The 19,725-nt window shown below is 57.7% G+C and overlaps 2 protein-coding genes and 1 long non-coding RNA gene across 7 annotated transcripts in view; 1 reads left to right on the plus strand and 2 right to left on the minus strand.

Moving 5' to 3' along the window:
- ASB2 (ankyrin repeat and SOCS box containing 2) overlaps nt 1-3,900 on the minus strand; it is a 36,136-nt gene extending 32,236 nt beyond the window's left edge. The window contains exon 1 of the mRNA XM_081290564.1: nt 3,744-3,900. The gene's annotated coding sequence lies outside the window, so the exon portion shown is untranslated. The remainder of the gene's footprint in view (nt 1-3,743) is intronic.
- Nucleotides 3,901-3,983: 83 nt separating this feature from the next.
- Nucleotides 3,984-19,725, plus strand: part of CCDC197 (coiled-coil domain containing 197) — a 29,062-nt gene continuing 13,320 nt past the window's right edge. Inside the window, exons 1-2 of one of the 5 annotated variants that reach the window (XR_014021545.1) lie at nt 3,984-4,119; nt 4,726-6,165. The gene's annotated coding sequence lies outside the window, so the exon portion shown is untranslated. Of the gene's footprint in view, nt 4,120-4,725; nt 6,166-7,541; nt 7,871-10,612; nt 12,122-19,725 lie in introns of those variants that run through there. The other 4 variants (XM_081290570.1, XR_014021546.1, XR_014021547.1 and 1 more) reach the window with 4 other exon arrangements.
- On the minus strand, nt 6,177-19,707 carry LOC308646963. Its single transcript, XR_014021549.1, has 3 exons — nt 17,187-19,707; nt 6,850-7,516; nt 6,177-6,525 (listed from the first exon to the last, which is right to left on the minus strand). It is a non-coding gene; the product is annotated as an uncharacterized lncRNA (long non-coding RNA).

Genomic DNA, 19,725 nt, shown 5'->3' on the forward strand with positions numbered 1-19,725 from the left:
GGGTCCACAAGGACCTGTGCAGACACCCTGACGTCTCATACAGGAGACTTTTCCCCAGATGTGGATATCTGCAGGGGGGTCCTGAAACCAACACCCCACAGATACTGAAGGATGAACATACACGATACACATCAGACATGCCATCTGCAGATCAGTTGCAGGATTTTCAGGGTCTCTCAAAAGTCACGTGGCCCTAGCCAGAGGCAGTCCTGAGAGCTGCTGCTTGGGCTACCTGGGGACACAGGAGGAGGAGGGGAATCACCTCGGACTGTCCTTGGCCCCAATATCAGCCCTGTTCTGTTCAGTGCCCCGTCCTGCTGTCAAAACCATCTTTCTAATCTACCAGCCCCAGACCCAGAGGGGTCCTTCCAGTTGGGACTGTGGATGTAGACAGCCAGGTCCTGGGTCCTGTTGTTTAACGCCTAAACAATAAAAAATACGCTGGTTCCTGTGGATCCCTGGCAGGGTCCTAGCTGCTGCCTTGGGCAGAAGCCTTTGACCTTTAAGTACCCAGGAGCATCAGCTCCCCATGTGCAGATGGGGAGACGGAGGTGCAGAATGTAAGGGGCAGAGGGGCTCCGACTGCATCTGCTGGTCCCTCTTTGCATCTGACCCTCTGAACATGGCAAGAGGTTAGTCACTCTGACCCTAAACCTCGCCCTGCAGGAGGTTTCTGCCCTGGAGAAGGAGTGACTGGCCTTGGTGGAGGACAGGGCCCCCCAGCCCTCGGCCCCCAGGAAGGGCTCCAGTCAGAGTCCCGGGTGGCCTTGGCAGGGGCCAGAGCTGACAGGCCTCTGTCCAGGGCCTCACTGCTGCTGAAGAACCTAACATGCCCTCCCAGTGGCCAATGGAAGACTCTTGCACGCTGGCTTTGGGTGCCAGGCCTTGGGGCTTCTGAAGGTGGGCCAGAGTCACCAGAGGACCCAGGACTCTGCTCAGGCTGCAGACCCCACCATGCCGGGCCCCTTTGTCCTTTGTATGGAGAGAAACTGAGGCACCGAGAGAGGGTGCACCCAGCCCGAGGTGGACCAGCCAGACCCAAACCTGTCCAAACCTGGCTCCCCTCCCACTCCAGCACGACCCAGGCCCCTGCCCATTGTACAGAAGGGGAAACTGAGGCCACGGCTCCACCGAATGGAGCCAAAGCTGGGTGGTCCTCTGCGGAGTCTGGGACCCTGACAGTGCAGCTAGGTGGCTCATTTGTTTATTGGCCAGGAACCCAGGAAGCTGCCCAGAAAGAGAGCCAGAGGAGAGAGGGAATCAATAAAACCATGAGAAAGTCTCTTTTCTGTGTCCTGCGCAGACCCACAGCCTCAGGCGGTGCCCAGGAGCAGCATGGGGAAGACATGGGTGGCCGCCAAGTTTCCGTCCTGTTTCTCTGGGCCCACGCCATTGAGCAACAGGCCCGCAGGTCACCTTCCTCTCAGCCTCCTGGGTGGAGGGGCCCTTCCCTGCCTCCTGGCCCTGCAGGGACTGGCCCTCGTCCCAGGCCCCTGTCCTCCCTGCAGCCAGACCCATCAGTGTGGCTCAGACACATTCAGTGCTGGACACAGCATTCCAGGCCCCTGACCCAGTTTCTGCCACGGCTCTAGGAATGCCAGGCTCTGCCAGCTATGCCAGCGGCCAGGGGTGGCAGAGATGGGTGGGCGGGGCTGGCCCGTCCACCTCTGAGCCTCAAAAATAACAACAGTGGCGGTGCCCACCTCTGTCCAGCTCCCCAGCCCAAGTGCCCTGCCTGGCCTTGTTCTGTGCATGGGCAGCACGAGGCCTGGACCCTCTTCCTGGCCCCCTGGGTGGCAGGACACAGGGGTCTGGGAGCAGGTGGGAAGGCTCAGGCGAGGCAGGGGAGCCCTCCCAGCACCCCAGCTGCAGGCCTGGCCGGGAATCTTCTAAGCCCCGTCCTGTCCCCTCCCCTCTCTCCTCCTACCTTTCTCTCTCCTGTGTTCCTTTCTTTAAAATAAAGCCCGAACAGGAACTCGGGTTAGGAATCCGGTAACTACTCCACCACCAGCCCCACTAGCCTCCCTGTCCACCCCAAGCACATGGACTCTGTTTATATTCCTAGGCACTGATTATTCCAGAAGATGGTGTTGAGGGGAGGGGCCTAGAGATGCAGAGAACTCTGTGACAGATGCCACCTCCAGGCAGCCTGGCCTTGGCAGCTCAAGTGGAAGGCCACTGGGCGGGCGCGGGATATTTTTGTGCCTCCTTCTGGAAGGCTCTTCAGGTCCTGCCTGTGCATGATATATGGGCACCTCATGATGCCGGGGCAGTGCCAGGGACATTTCAGCTGGGGGCACGAAGGTGCTGATTCCCACTGTCCCCGCCCCCAGAGAGGCCAGAGGAGGTGGTGACTTAGAAGGTAGGCCCTGGAGACTCAGAGGCCAGAGTTCGAATCCTGCCTCCAATACCTTGTAGCTGTCCAGCCTCAGGCAAGATTCACCCTCTCATAACCTCTGTTTCCAAATCTGAAATATGGGAGCAGAATCATCTCTAGCTCCTGGCGACTTTGAGAAGAGTCAACGAGAGGGTTCACCACAGGTGCCTGGGCCACTGCCTGGTCGTCCTCTGTGCCCAGTGGCCGCTCCTGGCACCTCTGGTGCTATTCCTCATTCTAACATGGATGGATGATGGTGGCCTTCATCCCGAGCTGCCAGGAGGCCCCCCGCCCTGGCCTGTCTGTGCACAGAGGAAGCAGGTTGGGTGGCACTGAGGGGTTCCTGCAGCCCCTGGAGGAGGCCATGCAGCTCGTCCCAGCTGGCTGGACCCCCTCGAATTCCCTGAAGCCTTCCCTCACGAAAGGGGCTTTTCCTTCAGGGCGGGTCCCTCCTGCCCAGGGCCTCAGCCAGCAGCCCCTGCCATTACCTCCCCTCCCCTCCGTTGCTGCCTCCGCTCCTCGTGCCCGTCCACCCCCTGCCTTCCCCGGAGAGGCCTGGTCAGATCCACCCTCCTCTCCTCTGCTCAAACACTTCTAGAAGATGGTGTTGAGGGGAGAGACCTAGAGACGCAGAGAACTTCTAGAGCATGTTCCATCTTCCCTCCGGCCTCCCTGCAGCACCCCTCCCACCATCGTCAGGCCACTGTCTGGTCTGCTTTGTCCCGGCTGCTCCCACACCTGGCCCCTCGCCCCACCCCATGACATCCCCCTGTCCTTCCAAAGGACGTCACCTCTTTAAACGTGCCCTCGTGCGTGCATGGATGTGCAAATGTAAGGAGTCTGCTCGCTTCCCTACCCCCAGCTGTGGACCCCACCTGGAGAACCCTCCTCCCTGTTTCCTCTGCTGAACCCCAAGAGGCTGCAGGTGGAGCCCACAGCACCTCGGTCACTCAGGACCCCAAAATCCTGTGCACGCACAAGCCCCCGGGGAGGCTGCGCTCACTGGAGTCCCCTGCGTGAAAGCATCTGTTTGTTCACCTGACCTGAGACCAGTCCCAAAGACATTTGTCAGACACAGATATTGCCCGAGACCTGGGGACCCAACAGTAGCATCAGTGACAGCCCCTTCTGCATTTCTACTTCTAGACGGTCACAGCAGAGTGCCCAGCTAAGCAGGAGTCCTCCAAAAGAATGGAGAACTACATGCAAGTTGCCAGTTCTCTGTCCCTCAGACCCCAAATGAAAGTCCCCAAGGGGCTGCAGGACTCCAGAGAACAGGACTGCTCTCCAGGGAACAAAGCAACCAGAGGTCCCACTGCAGGACAGCCGGCAGGTCCCCACTGGCCGGGAGGTGGGGCTGCGTTACCTGTTAGACCGGAACCAGGGACTCACCGGGGGGCGGTGGACAGAGCTCTCCTGAGAGTGTGAGAATTCAGAGCCCAGAGCTGTCCTTCTGCCCTGGCCCTGCGCTTCTGGCTGCTGTGCCAGGCAGCTGGGTGACGCGCTCCTTTGAAGCAGGGAGTTTATTTCGGGCCCACCGCATGACCACTGATGGCGAGCCAAGCTATATGGTGCTCCGAATCTCAGATTTCCTGTTCGAAGACAGCACAGAGGAAGCTGCGGGGCCCCTTCCGATCCTCCGGGTGGATTAGAGCCGGACTCTCACTTGGGAGAGCATCTCGGAACGTGGGCCCTCACGTGATGTCACCAGTTGTGATCCTTGACATGGAGGCCATATATGGGTATGTTTCTGGAACTACCCAGGAGGGAGTGAGAGAGGAGAGAGATGCAGAGGGTGAGCCCCAGAGAAGCAGGGAAAGAGAACGAGAGGCAGGGAATTGGGAAAGAGGCAAGAGCCAGGGAGAAGAGATGGCCTCCAGACTGTCCCAGCTAGGGTGGCCCACAACACAGGGGATGGCCGGAGGGGCGGCCGAGGGAAGAGAAGGGGCTGAGGAGTCGGCACAGAAGGCCTCTGGGAAACGAAGGGTCAGTGCAGATGGCACAGCTGCTGTTTGGAGACACAGGGTGTCCTGTTGCTGGACACTGTGGAGGGGGCAGGGGATAAAGGGTAGGACACTAACTAAGCAGTCACCACACATAAAAGCATGTGGGCGAGCTCTGGGCAGACTCACAGGCCAGAAGGACCCCTCCCTCCAGGCCTGGGGGACACTGCCGTCCCTGAGGCAGGGGGATGGCACACATGGCCAGCCACCGAGCATCCAGGACGTGCCCAGGCACTGCCAGGCACTCACAGGGCCACAGGCAAGTCAGATCACAGGCCCCAGAGGTGGGGGCCCGGAGGTGCCGTGGTCCACTCCTCTGAGTGGAAAATGATTTCCGTTTCAAAGCCCCCTTCCTCTTGGAGGACATGGGATTTAGGACAGCCATCAGATTCCTCCTCAACTCAAACTCAGGAAAGTTTGGGATGCCGCGACCCTCACTTCCGATGTTCCACGAGGAGATAACTCTCAGATGCCAGGCGTCCAGGGCTGAGCCAAGGTTCGCCAGGGATGGGAGGGGCATTGTTGGTGCCCGGGATGTCTCCCAGCTACTCCAGCACCTGCTGTGTTGTGTGCCACCCTAGCTGGGACAGTCGGGAGGTCATCTCAAGCGCATCCTTCCAGACCACATGCTGTGGCAGGGAGGGGAGGGGCTCCGTACTGTTTGCAGATTCTCCTGGGGGTAAGACCAAGACCGGCTTAGACTGGAGACGTCTCTCTGCATCTTGTGCTTCCTGGGGCTCCCTGCTGGGGGTGAAACACAATTTCCTCTGCTCACCGACTACCACCAACCCCCTCTGCAGATTTGACCTGGGGAGGGTGGGCCTGGGTCGCCTCCCAGGCCCCCGTTAGGTGCCCCCTGCTTTGCCCTCTCAGTACAAACTTCTCATATCAAGAGAGCTGGAGAAGCTCGGCCTTCAAAGCTTCCTGTCTCATTCCTGAACTCGGCATTTGAAAATCAAGAACTAGCGGAGCACAGTGGGGCACCCCTGAAATCCCACAGCTCAGGAGGCTGAGGCAGGAGGATCACAAGTTCAAGACCAGCCTCAGCAACTTATCGAGGCCCTGAGCAATGCAGCGAGACCCTGTCTCTAAATAAAACAAAAAAAGGGCTGGAGGTGTGGCTCAGTGGTTGAGTGCCCCTGAGTTCAATCTCTGGTAGATGTTCCAGGAGGTGGAGGGCCACCCTGGGCCCCTGCCCAGCACCACCCAGACCCAGGACCCCATGCTCACTCCCATCATGAAGGGATATTGTGGTAATCAACAGCACAACGTCACAATAAATGGCTGTTTTATGCCACTGAGGACAGGGACTTTGGACATATGCAGGAACCAGACCTTTCATCAAACGTTCCCTGAGAATCGGCTGTCACTCTTTCCCACCCCGCTCTCCTGAGGGGGTCACAGTGGGAGAGCCTGGGCTTCCTCAAATTTCCACTTGTCTTCATTTCCATGGAGAAAAAGATTCAATCTAGTTTTGTTTTGTTTGTTTGTTTGTTTGGCCTGTTTATGGGAGAATGCAATCCTAAATCTTTTCCAAGTTCCTGAACTTCTCCGACCATAGGCTTAGCTTAGACTATGTCTCAGTTGTGATCTTTCCAACTGAAAGAGCTCTTGGCTGTTCTGGTGTCCAGAGCCCTCATTTCCCAGTTGAGGCCCAGAGAGGTGCTGTGACTTCTCTCAGGTCACCCAGCAAATAAGGCACCAAATAACTCATACATTGAAAACTAGGCCAGTGGGAACCAGGGTCCATTGAATCAGATGCCAGTCTCCTAAAGTTCAAGTTCTCTCCGACAGAGGCAGGGGCGGTCTCTGGGCACTGATTCAATGGAGAAGGTGAACAGTACGGCCATAGAAAGAACTGTGCTAGATCTAGGCCTGGCTATGGTGCTGCCCTGCTCTGTCCTCGAGCCTGTCACCTCCCTCTCTGAACTGCAGTTGTTCATCTCCAGAATGAGCAAGTCAGGCTCACTGGGTGAGGGCCAGCCCTGCGTACCCGAACTGTACCTGTGCTGGTGTCTACCCAGAGGCTCTGACCTAACTCATTGAGGCCCACACAGCACTGACTGGTTTTTAAATTTTTTATTAAAAGCTTAACAGACCCACAGTAAAGCTCAGCACATCTTCACCAACTGGACACTCCAGCATCTGAATCAGAAAGAGAGTATTTCAATCACCCAGCAGCTGCCCTTTTGTCCCGCGCCCCCCCCCCCCCCGGGCTCGGCCACCCCACCGGTCCCTGGGCGCTGTTGTTTTGAACTCATGTGAATGAATCCTGTGTCCTTGGAGGTGGACACAGGGAGATTTGCCCGCATGGGTCCACCTAGCTGTGGAGGGTTCGCTGTGATCTCTGCGTGGATGTCTCACTATGACTAGGTGACAATTTATCCACCTACTGCGGGTGGATTGGAGCCTCGGGAGACAATGAAGGGTGTGGCCGTGAACCTCTACCCAGTGCCATCAGGCACACACCTGGGAGGGGAGCACGGGGTCCGCCCGTAGCCCTGTGTTGGGTTTGGCGGTTCAGGAGGCCCGTGTGCCCATTCCCTCTGGTCAGCCAGGAACAGGAGTTCCAGTTCGTCCACAGCCACACCACCTGGCCGTCCCTCTGTTGCACGTCCTCCATTCTGATGGACATCCATTTGCATGTCCATGATGACAAATTCCAGCAAACATTCGAGAAAGCCTGGCCGCAGCCTCTCTGGAGCTTTTCCAGGGTCCCCAGCTTGGCGCGAGGTTCAGAGGTGGTGCTAGGGATAGTTCTCCAGGGAAGGCCTGTGTGAAGTCAGGAAGGAGCCGAAGACGAGAGACGCGGAGAGAAAAGCCATACAGCTGCCCGGCCTGCAGAGGAGGAGGAAGGTGGCCCACCAAGGGGTCACCCACAGGACTCGGGAGGCCCCAGGGCCATCTCTCCTGGCCCTGAGAAGAACCCACCTGCCCTGTTCTCCAGCCCCACAGAGCTTGGCTTTTCTCTGGTGCTCACTCTTCGCCCCTGCCCAATGACACACGATCGGCACCGCTTTACTGCCTGTCTCTCTCAAGCAGAATATTTCCTCCCTGGGCTCACTGCCTTCAGTACTGCCTGGCACGTAGTAGTTGCTCAGTAAACCACGGTGGTGTGCTTGGACTCACACAGCCCCTGTGTGGACAGAGTGGGAAAAGGACTTGCTGCTGTCTGTCAATCCCAGAGAGGCCTCTGAACACACACACACACAGAGTCCCCAGGCCTTTCCCTTCCAGACTTCTCTCCATGTTCATGTGTTTATTTTAATCTGAATTCCCATGAATAAAGGGGTGTGTGTGTGTGTGTGTGTGTGTGTGTGTGTGTCTGTGCACATGCACTGGAGAGATATCTTAGGAGACTCAACCCTAGGAGGGTCCGAGGGGAATGAAGACCTGCACACTTTCCTGTGACAGTGCCATCGCTTCCGGGAAGGAGGGAAGGAAAGAGCACAAGAAGGAAGGGCAGCCGGATCCTGGGAGCTGGCCGCAGGTCAGTGCCACGCCCTGGGACGACTGACCCACTGATGGAACGCTATCCGATACCCTGGGCCCTGGCTTCCTGGCTCCCGGCCCGGCTGCCTCTCCATATCTGTTTATTTTGGTTTCAAATAACTGAGGTGAAGAGGAGCACGGGCCCTGGGGAGTACTCTGGAGGGGGAGGGTAGACAGAGTCCCCAAGCCCTGGGAAGAGGAAGGGGCAGCTGTGGGAGGGCCCAGGTGAGCAGGGAGAAAGCTGGTCTCCCCACCCACGAGGGTCAAAGTGCACCCTGACCCACACCCTCAGGTGCACCCTGCACCCAGATGAGGGGGCACCCTGGGATGAGGCTTGGTCACCCAGCAGTGGCTGGTAGGCACTGGCCCAGGGATGGGCCATGCAGCTGGCTCAGGGTGGCATAGGGGGTCTCCCCTCCTGTGCGTCCTGCACACCTGGGTCCCCCAAGGCCTTCCTGAGCCGGGGCCATTCTCTGGAATACTGCACATATGTGCAAAGGGGGAGCCAGCCAGCGGGGTCTTGTAAGAATGTCCATCAGAATTAGCAGACCTGAGCCAGGTGCCGCGGCTCACGCCTGTATTCCCAGGGACTCAGGGGGCTGAGGCCAGAGAATCCCAAGTTCAAGGCCAGCCTGGGCAACTTAGCGAGACCCTGTCTCCAGATAAAAAATTAAAAGGGCTGGCGATGTAGCCATGTGGCAAAGTGCCCCTGGGTTCCACCCCCAGTACCGACAGACAGATGGATGGACACCAATCGTGGTGTCAAGGGGGCGGGGCTGTTTTCAGCTGCCTGCACCTTCCTGAGCCATGACTGACACTTCAGATGCCAACGGCCCAGCCTGGGACAGCCCAGCAGGACAGGCAGCACAGACAGAGCCTTGGCCTCGGCTGGCCTCGCAGCCCCCTGCTCTAAACCCACTCCCCCTACACTCTCCCAAGTGTCCTCCACACGAGCCCCTGTCCCTGCCCATGGCATCCCTGGGACTGCCTGTGTGAGCTGCCACTTCCTCCCAGGAGGAGTGTCCAATGGGAAAAGGTCCAGGCCTGGTGGCCATGCTTGGCTAGCCCTGGGCAAATTGGCCACTCTTGCTGAAGAGGCCTGTCACTTGCAATCCCAACGCCCCCCATGGGCCCTGGCATCTGGGGACCCCTTGCTGTGTGACCCCAGCTGCCCCCCACCCCGTCTCTGGGTGTTTTCCCTCCCGATAGCAGAAGTGAGATCTCCAGGGGTCGTAGGGGATTAAGTGGGATTCCAAACTGCCCGCGGGACCCAGCGGCTTCTTCCTCCCCAGGCCACCTGCAGGAGGGAAAGGCATCTCCCACAGGCCAGGACACATGGGTGCTCAAGTAGCCCATGGGCTGAGGCTGGACTGTCCCAGAGGCTGCTGGCTCTGGTGGCCAGCCCAGTCACTTGGTCTCTCCGAGGCTATGTCTTGCCATCCCTGAATCACCTGGGGATCTTGGGAACGACATTAAACCCCGAGTGGCCACAGGCCCCAGTTAACTGCAGAAACAGGTTTTCCATAAACATAAACATGTTCAGAGCAGAGCTGGGAGCAGCCTGTTGCCCTTCAACTGGACACAAAGGCCCAACAAGGCCAGAATGGGGTAGGCCCAGCCTCGTTCCCTGGGGACTGGTCATTGTGGGCTGGGCCTACATCTCCCTCTGGATGTGACAGCACCTGGCCCCTGGGCAGAGCTGGACCAGCCTCCTCCAGACCTAGCTGCAGCTGGGGAGGGGAAGGAAGGGGCAGGCCCAGTCCAGCCTCTCTGGAGCCAGCGCCAGACACACAGCTGCTACCCCTCTGGTGCCTCTGCGGGGGCAGCCAGCGAAGGGTCCCTGTTCTCAGCCTTTCACCCTGGGCCATGCTCCTCAGGGAATCCTAAGTGGCCTGCGACGTGGTGTTACAGAGGGTCAGCCAGACCTGGCCATCCAAGGGAGGCCGAAGCTCTGTCCACCAGGGGAGACAGGGCTCTCGGGGGGAGGCAGGGCTGAGAACACAGGGTGGGGGGCCGGGCGAGGTCCTGGGGGAGGCCTGACTCCGTCACCTTGACATGGGAGGGACAGGCAGGGCACTCACTTATCAGCACCCCTCCTGGGGTCTGGGCACTTGCCAGGCCATCCCGAGAGGGAGGCGTTGTATGCTGATGTTAGGGACAGGAACGCAGGCCCACCTGGCCCTGCCCAGTCTCAGTGAGGGTGAGACTCAGCCACACGGCCTGTGTCCCACGGAGAACTGAGGGAGCGGGCGGTGAAGAGCTGGGCGGTGTCACAGCCCATGAGCAGCCCTCTTGCTGAGGAAGGGGAACCTTCCTTGAGTCTGGAGGGGGCAGAGCTGTGGGGCCTGGCAGGAGCCATGGCTCTGGCCCTGTGCAGGGCTGTCGCTGCCTCCCATGCAGATGGGCTGGGTGGAGGGCCATGGCACGTCCCCAGGGGCCTCTTTACCTTCCTGGTGCCCTGTCCTGTCACTCTGGGTCAGTTCCCCCACTCCTCCTACAGGAACTCCACAGGTGGCCGGCAGGGGAACCTCTCATTGGGTTAGAGCAACCCAGGAGCAGCGTGGTGACCCCCTTGAAGGTTGGGGGTTCTTGTTTAGACTGGAAAGGGGGAAGCTGGGGGGCCTCATCGGCTGCACCTGTGCTCCGTGGTGCCTGTGACCACCCTGGCCTCACCCCGGAGGAACAGAGGGTGGGCATCCAGCTGCTGGCAGGATGGCTGATGCATGAATCCGCTTTACAGAAAAGTATTAAACGTCAGATCAAATCCCTTATTCTCTGAGTTCTCCGCCTCGTCCCGGTGTGTGTTTGCTGAGGCACATGTGTGAGCTGCTGGATCGTGATGTATGTGCACGTGTGTGTTCTGAAAACTGACAGATACACACGCAAGGGACACCTGACATGATGGAAAGCACTTGGGCCTGACCCCGTGGCTGGTCTTGGCCCTTCTGGAAAGTTCCATGTGACCTGGGCCAACTTTTCCCCTCTCTGGATCCCTGAGGAGTGGAGGAAAGACGGTCCTGTGGCACTGTTACGAGCACGGAGTAGACTCTGAACTCAGCGCCTCTGAACCTGCAGAGTGGCCGTAACCTGCTGTCCCCGGAGCCTGGCTCTCTGAGAGCACAATGCCAGTTGGGAACCAGTGGGAATTCAAGTCAGCCAGCCTGAGTATTCCAAATACAGAAATTTAAAAGTGGGATAATTATTTTGGAAGAGTCTGAATCTTGGGACTTGAGCTTTGTTGCAGATGGTTTCACCATAACTGCCCGCTGCGCAGGTCCAGTGGGCACGAGCTCCTGCAGCTGCGCTGGGTGCAGGGGCACACTCGTGCACACACTCGGCCTGGAGCAGGCTCCAGTGAGACCCTCCCTCCAGGAAGCTCGGGGACCCTGGCACGCGCTGCCACCGGATGAGGAGGGCGAGGGCTTGAGGCGGTCAGGCCTTCGTCCACTCCTGCTGCCCTGGGAGATGGGGGCTCCGCGCCTGGACGTGTTTCCAAGTTCCCGTGGCTCACGTGGGCCAGGTCCTTCTTTCTTCTCCCCTCTTACTTCCCAGTTTTCTCGTTGCCACGGAAGCTGGCCATTCCCGACAAACTGCACCGTCATAGTTCCTGGCCTGGCCCCGGAGAGCGTGTGACCCAGGCACCCAGGCCCAGCGCCCACAACGGCCAGGCATGCCCTGAGGGTGGCTGCCCTCCATCTGCCAGGCCCTGCCAGCCTGGACTCCTGGGACAAGGCTGACCGGGCCAACACACGGCCTGCTCTGGGCCCTCCTGGCCGGCCAGCTGGCCTCTCAGACTTTGCCCTGCCCTCAGGGCGTCTGTCCCTATATTTAGTGTCACTCTTGGCCCAACAGGACGGAGTGTCTGTTGTGCCACACGTCCTGGGATAATCTCCAGGCCCCGATGCCCAGTGGCCTGGTTTCTGACCCAGGGGTCTGTGGGGCCCGAGGGTTGCTGCTTCCAGAGAGGGAATGGCCGGTCTTACAGAAATAAAAACAGGTGCCCATTGATCACATCCCCTGGTCTTCTTTGTGGGGTCTCCAGGGTCAGCCCCAAACGCCTCCCACAGCCTGATTTCTCCCTCTCGCCTCCACCTGTGCCCCACCCGCCTGCCCCTTGATGCCGAGGGGCCCTTTTGGCCCCAGCAGGTCCAAAGAGCAGTTGGTGTGGGGCCGTGGGTGCAGGGCTTGGCTCCATCTTCCTGCCACCCCTGGGAGCTGCTGAGTGGCTGCCCCATCCTTCTGAGCCCAACTTCTCACCTGCAAGAGGGGAGTCACAGCCGCAGCACCTTCCTCCAGGGGCGTGGGGCGGGTGGGGGGTGGGGTGGGACTGAAATGAGGCAACACACTGAGCAGGTTCAGGGCAGAGGTTGCTCCAGGCAAGTGCCCAATAAATGTAACTATTATTATCTTTATCCTCAAGGCGCAAATTATACGCCATAAGCCCAACCAAGAGCCAGAGGCCAACACATGGGGCGGATGGCCCTGCCCAGGGGAGGCAGCCGGGCAGAGGAAGAGGGAGCAGGGGGGGCAGGGAGGAGGGGTGGGGGAGGGGAGCCAGTGCAGAGGGCAAGGGGACCGTGGGGTCCTGGAGGAAGGATGGGGTGAGGATGGGAGGGAGAGGGAGGTCGCGGGGGAGGGATGGAGGATTGGTGGGAGTTAGAGGAGGGCGAAGAGGGGGCATTGGGAGGTCTCAAAGCTGCCAGGCTGCCTTTGTCCAGGGCACAAGTGGGTGCATGCAGATCCAGGGCACAGCACAAGTCCAGGCCTACGGGGACTCCCCCAGGAGCTAGATGTGGCAGGAGTGCAGGGGGCAGGGTAGGGCAAAGTGGGGTCAGCCCTGTGTCAGGGCACTCGGCCACCGTCACCAAGGGTTGGATTGCATCCTACGGGAGGCAAGGGGCAGCGTCTAAGCAGCTCAGAATTCCTGACCTCTCCTCTCTCATTTCTGCAGCTCAGTGCAAGGGTTCTTAGTGGGCGGGGTCAGAGCAGGGACCTGAGCCTTGGGAGGGAGCTCATGGGTGGGACAAGCCTGTGGAGACAGCTCGGGGCAGGGGGCTTGGGTGGGGGAAGTCCAACCCTGGAAGTTGGTAGAAATCTTGGGAGAGGTTTTGGATGAAGGACCCCAAAACCTGATGAGCCATGGAGCAAGACCGTGAGGGCGGAGGGCCCCATGGACACCTGGCTGCACCTGCTGGGCCTGGACTCTCCTCTTGCTTGGCCGAGGCAGCTGGAGAAGCTGGGGCCAGCGTGTGGCATCTGGGCCTCTGACCTGCCCTCCCCGTCTGGGTCTGACCTGGCAGGGAAAGTCCTCTAAGTCTCATCAAGGGGACAGAGCCCAAGGAGGATTAAGACCTGGTTCCCTTTTCAGACCACACTGGCCACCCAGGTGCTGCCAGACCCAGGCTCCACCCTCTGTGCCCAGCTGGTGGCATAGGGTGTTGCCTGGGCTTCCTTGTTCCCAGGATGCCCCGAGGTCCTGCCTCTTGCCATCTGCATTGGCTAAGGCTTGCGCCTGGATCCAGACAATGGGAGGCTCTAGTGGACAGGACGGGGACAGGACCAGGTGTTTCTTGCTCTAGCTTCTCTGTCTCGGGCCACAGTTCTGATAGGCTCCTCCATGGCTGCAGCCCCAGCTGGGCAGCTTCTCACCAGTCCCCAGCGTCGCCACTCCCTCTCCCTGCCTCCTCTCTTGGTGCCCTTAACCCTGTCCCTTCAATAACTTCTTTTTGGTCAACCTTTTTCATGAGCCTGGCGTGTCTTACCTAAGGATCATCAGATCAAATATAGAAATGTCTACTTAAATTTACATTTCCGATGAATAACAAATACTCTCTGTAGTATAAGTGTGTCCCAAATACTTACACTCCATGATTACTGGCTTCTTACCTAAAATCCACATCTTGGCTTTCTTTCTCAATTGGACTATCATTCTCTCAGGGCTCCTGATTGATGCCTCATCATGCCTCTCAGCCACCCCCAACCACAGGAATAGCTGGGTTTGGAAATCTCACACCCTGTCACACAGAGACAGAGTGGGGACTGCTTCTTTCTTAGCTGAAAGTGGGAGTCTTCCCTGCAGCAGGAACCGTGGCCTAAAGAAGAGGAGGGGAGGAGATTGACTAAGACATTCCCTAGCTTCCTGATATCAGCCCCAGATGCCCCCAGGCCCATTGGCAGGTCCTGGCCATTGGCAGTGGTATGGTAGAGGTGTGAGGGGGTTGGGATGCAGGACAAGGGCATCTAGAGAGGGAATTAGAAAGATGTGGAGCCTTTGTCTGTACTGCAAACTGGCTTTGGAGTCAGGTTGAATTCCCTTTCTGTCTCCTCCTAGTCATGTGACTCTGAGCCTCAGTTTCCTCATCCATGAAATGGGGATAATGATTCCTGTAGGCAGCCAGTCTGCAGTGAGATTAAAGGGCCTGTGTGCTCAGGGCACTCAGACAATGAGAACAGGAAGCACCAAGACCCCGCCTCTCGCCCTCTGCATTGGCTAAGGCTTGCTGCTGTGACAAATGAACCCCAAGACTCAAACAGAGGGGTTTCCTTCCTCTTGAAACATCTGCATGTGGCCAGGATCTTCACCAGCAAATGTGTCTCCTCCCTTCGGTGATTTGGGCCCAGGCTGCCTCTATGGGCAGCTTGGCCAGGTCAGAAATGTGTCTCCCCAGGTTGTAGCTTTTGTCTGTGTTAAGCTGGAAGAGGAAAGAGGACGGAGAATGGCGTGTGGAACATTCCACCACCTGGGCCTGCAAGAGGTGAAGTCACTAACGCTCACATCCTGCCAGCCAGAAGGCAGGCAGTGGGGTTCCTTCTAACCAGGCAGCCTGGGAGAGGTTTTCTAGATGTCCTCTCAAGAAGAAGGGACCATGGGTTTGGTGGCCACCAGCAGACTCAGCCACCTCCACTCCCCAGGAACTAACACTGCTAACAGCACCCGAAGGAAAGAGCCCCAGGAAGAGGACAGTCCTGGTAGTCCCCCTGTGAGGTCATGATGGTGAAATATAGGCTGTTCATGGTGAAGGTTCCCTAGAAACTGGTCCTGAGATGAGGATTTGAGTTCTTTTTTTTTTTTTTTTTTTTTTTAAAGAGAGAGTGAGAGAGGGGAGAGAGAGAGAGAATTTTTAATATTTTATTATTTTTTAGTTCTCGGCAGACACAACATCTTTGTTTGTATGTGGTGCTGAGGATCGAACCCGGGTCGCACGCATGCCAGGCGAGCACGCTACCGCTTGAGCCACATCCCCAGCCCCAGGATTTGAGTTCTGATTGTGCATTTAAGAAGAGATCTGTATTAGTATGTTTTCTATTGCTATAACAAAACACCCAAGGCTGAGTGATTTATAAAGAAAAGTCCAACCCTGGAAGTTGGTAGAAATCTTTGTAGGCTGAAAGTCCAAGACTGGGAAGCCCATAGTTTGGCCTCTGGTGAGGGCCCCTTTGGATGGGTCACATCACGGCCGATGTCATCATGGCATCATGGCTGGCAAGCATGCAAGAGGGAGAGATGGCATAACATGACAGAAAGCCAGAGAGAGATTCAAGGGCCAGTCTTACCATTTACCACAATTCACTCTCCGCGGAACTAACTGGGTCCCAGGAGAACTGTGTCAATCCCTTCCTAAGAGCAGCACCCGGGGACCTCACCACTCCGACCTCTTGGCTTCTACCACCTCAGTACAGCCACCCTGAGGACCAAGCCTCCACCACTGGAACACTTAGGGGACAAGTCACACCAAGCCATAACAGGACCCCACAGAATGTGTCAAAGGAGCTGAGGAGTGAGACGGGAGCGGAGCCGGCTGATGGGAGCTGGCCCACAGCACCCAGCCAGGCCTCTGACTTGCCCGTTGAGGGAGTCCGGAGCTGGGTGTTGAGCTCCCTCTGGGCCCGGCCCCCGTGGCCTCTATACTGGGCAGAGGAGGCTCAGGCAAGGACTGCAGTGGAAGCCTGGGCTGTGTGCCCAGTGGTCACGCTGAGGGCACATGAAGGGGACTCCGGTATCTGCGACACTCATCACATGCAGAGGACACCTGATTCCTCTCGACTGGTCCATGAAGGTCAAGGCCAGCATTAACTCCCAACCTGTGGTGGTGTCCGTCACCTGCTCCCCTGTCCCATGACTCGAAGGAGCAAGGTCACAGAGCTGAGAGGCCACCATCTGGCTGGGGGGCAGGCACAGACCTGCGTGGAGCTGCTGCTGTCCTGTCGAGACCTGGGTTCCCTTCTCCCCGCCGTCCAGTCTCTGTTCACCACTGAACAGGTGGCTTTGTGCTGCCTGTCCTGAGGACGCAGCTGGGGAGGGTGACTGCCTGCACCCCAAGGCTCACACTGGACCATGCAGAAAGAGACAGCCCCAGCTTGGGTCATCCCTACTTTGCAGAAACCAACGGGATTGAGGCCTGTAAAGGCCAAGAGGAGGACCCCCAGCCTCGCCCCCAGGGTGACTTCAGATGCTTTGAAAGAATCGACCAAGCACCAAACCCTGGTGCCCGATCCCTGGGTCACAGGCGCCCACAGGTTTCTGCCGGGAAGATGGGTGCATTCATTCTCCCTCCTGAGGCTGAGACTCTGCAGACAAGGACACAGGTCAGGGCTGCTCCATAATCTGCAGGGCCAGTGCGCAGAGAAAGTGCAGGCCCTGGCTTGGAAATGACGGCGAGTCTCAAGACAGCAACGGTGGAGGCTTAACCAGGGGCTTCTGCACGCAGGGCCGTGTGCGTCTGCGTGTCAATGAGGTCTTGCTGCAAAGGCTTGATCAAGGGCCCTGCTCAGGAAAAAAGGGCAACAAGGTCACAAGCACAGCCTTTCAATGGCACCCATCCTGGGGGGGCCAGGCCTGTGCCCATCCTGGGGGAGGCCAGACCCGTCCTCCAGAGTCATCGAGAAGCTGTTGCGGGTCCTGGGGGGTAGAATAGGTTGCTCTCTAAAGGGCCAGCCAGTCCCTTGACCTTGGCTGAGTCCCAGAACCCTGCTCCCAGGTCAGAGGTATTGGTGGCCTGGGCCCCAGGACAAGAGGCACAGACTGGATAAGGACAGCAGGCACAGGGTGACACACAGGGACATGCCATACCTTCCTGAAACCTGCCAGGGCTGGAGCATACCACCACCCAGGGTACCAGTTGCTGGGTCCCGCCTCCCCCCAGGGTGAATACTGCTCTGAGGGGGGGTAGGGTCCTGTAATGCAGCTCTCGTACCCAGCATGCTCTGCTGTGCAGGTGGGTGGCCCTCCTCCTGCCCCACATCCCTCAGGAGAATCACCAAGTATGTTCCCCTGGCCGGAGTTGGGACAGGTCAAGTGGTGGCTAGAAACTCACCTTGACCTGGCTTCTCATGCAGCTGGTCCCGAGAGCCCCCAGGATCCAGCCGTGAGTCCTTCCTGTGTCTCCTGGGGTCTTTCCTGGACCCACTCAGATGTGCTGGGGTCAGGAATCTGGGAGGGCTCAACTGGGTTCTCTTTGGGCCTCACAAGGCCGGAGTCGAGGCCCAGGCTGTGCTCTGGAGGCTTGGGGAGAATCCACTTTCCTACGTCCCCAGTGGGTTGCCAGCTCAGCTCCTTGTGGCCGTGGGACCGGGGTCCCATTCTCTTGCTGTTGGCTGGGGACCATTCTCAATTCTAATGGCTTCTTTGGACTTTGCCCATGACCCCTGGCATTTCAGCCCAGAGAAGGATGCACTCTGTTCCCAGCGAGTCCCGCCCCCACTTCGGATTCCTCACCCGCATCTTCTGGCACCAGCAGAGGAAACGCTCTGCCTTTAAAGGGCCTGACCCAGAGATCATCTCAAGGCCCACTGACTCGTGACCTCGAATCCCTCTGCAAAATCTCTGATGCTGTGGAGGAGAACATACTCCAGGGGAGACCGCGCAACGTTGTCACAGCCCCAGGGACCTTGGGGGAAATCACAGGGCATCCTGGATCCTGGTTCCCTCCCTCCCCCCTGTAGCTCCTGCTCTCTCTCCTCACTGATGTTCCCAGCTGCTGCCAGCATTTTTAAGAACATCAGGATCCCTAAAAAATGATATAAAAAGGGCCGAGTCCAGGCCACCCAGGAAACTGAGAGGAGACCCCAGCTGGAGACTTTCAGCACCCCCACCCCCAGGTTTGAGACCTCTCCCTCCAATCCCGGCCGATGGAGACCACCCAGGGTCAGGTATGCCTGAGGGAGGTTTTGGAAAGTGCCAAGACGCCCTCTTGTGGGCTGAGGGGACAGCTCCGATGGACAGGGGTGAAGCGGGGGTGGGTGACCCAGACAGAACTGGCCCGTTTCCCTGCTTAGCTGGAAAGCATGCCAGAGAGGCCTGGCCTTAACCACAAATGGCTGTGGACCAAAGAATGGTCACAAAAGCTGGAATGCAGAATAATAGTAATAATAGCAATTGATGTTAAGTGCTTTGTGTATATTGACTAATTTAATGTCCACCACAGCCTTAGAGGTAGCCGTGACAGTAGCCCCCCACCCCACTTTTCTGCAGTTTCTCTTCCACGGTTTCAGTTACTTGTGACCACTGAGGTCCAAAAACAATAAATGGAAAATTCCAGAAATAGACATTTCACACGTTTTTAATTGCATGTCATTCTTTTGAGTAGCATGATGAAATCTATTGTTATCCCACTCCATCCAGCCTGGGACACCAATCATCCCTTTATTCAGTGTATCCATGCTGTGTATGCTACCCTCCTGTTGGTCACTTAGTTGCTGTCTCCTCTTATCAGATTGGCCATTGTGGTATCACAATGCTTGTGTTCAGGTAATGCTTCTCTTACTTACTAGAGACCCCAAAGCAAGAGTAGTGATGCTGGTGCTTTTACTACAGTACATTTCTATAATTGTTCCATTTTATTATTATTGACTGGGTCTAATTTATAAATCAACCTTTATCTTAGGGTGTGTATGCCTAGGAAAAAACGCCGTCTATGTAGTTCTCAGAACTATCACAGTGGCGGGCATCTGCAGGTGTCTTGGAAGCCTCCTCCAGGGATAAGGGGGACCCCCCCTGTGTTGCTAACCTTGTTTTGCAGAGGAAGAAACAGGCTCAGTGAGGTTAAGACTCAGGTGAGGTCAGACGGTTCATGATGAAAGAGGAGATGATGGACTTGCCCTTTGTGGTCTTTTCATGCCAAAATTCACAGCTCTGTCCGTGCCGTGATTTGGATCTGGAATGCTCTCCAAAGGCTCCTGTGCTAGACACTTGGACCCCAGCTTGGCACTCCTGGGAGGTGGCGGGACCCTAGGAGTCCTAAAGTCCCCTGCCTACTGGGGGGTCCTCAGGCCTTGAGGGCTTGTGGGACCCCAGCCTCTTCCTGTTTCTCTCTTTCTCATCCTGATCTTGAGGGAAGCAGCTTTGCTCGCCATGTGCGGCTGCCCCGTCCAGAGGCCAAAAAGCCACAGGTCGTGGATGGGACCCTCCACACCTGAGAGCCAGATCAGCCCTCCCTCTTCACCAATTGACCACCTCGCTATTTGCTATCGTTATGGAGGAAGGACACAATCAACCTCCGTCCCAACCCTAGTGGCTCTAATGACCTGAGACTCCCCACGTGGGGAAGAAGTGGGGCTGGAACTACGGGGGGTCACTACGGGGGACAGATCTGGACTCAGCCCAGGGGAAGGTTGACACCCCATGGTCAGGTTGGCCCAGGGCAGGAGGCCACCGTGGAGGGGGGACGCTGGCTGCACGGGATCTGTGCAGGCGAAGATGCCGCTCTCACTTCTGAGGTCCTGGAGTGACACAACCGTCCCAAGCCTCTTGTCTGTGTCACCGCTAGGTTCTCGCGCTCCATCTTACGGGTACAACTGTCCCCACACCCAGGTGAGCACACCGAGACTTGAAGACATTTGTGACTGTCCCCACAC

The sequence above is a fragment of the Spermophilus citellus genome, assembly GCF_964194105.1.
Source record: "Spermophilus citellus genome assembly, chromosome: 4".
NCBI lineage: Eukaryota > Metazoa > Chordata > Mammalia > Rodentia > Sciuridae > Spermophilus > Spermophilus citellus.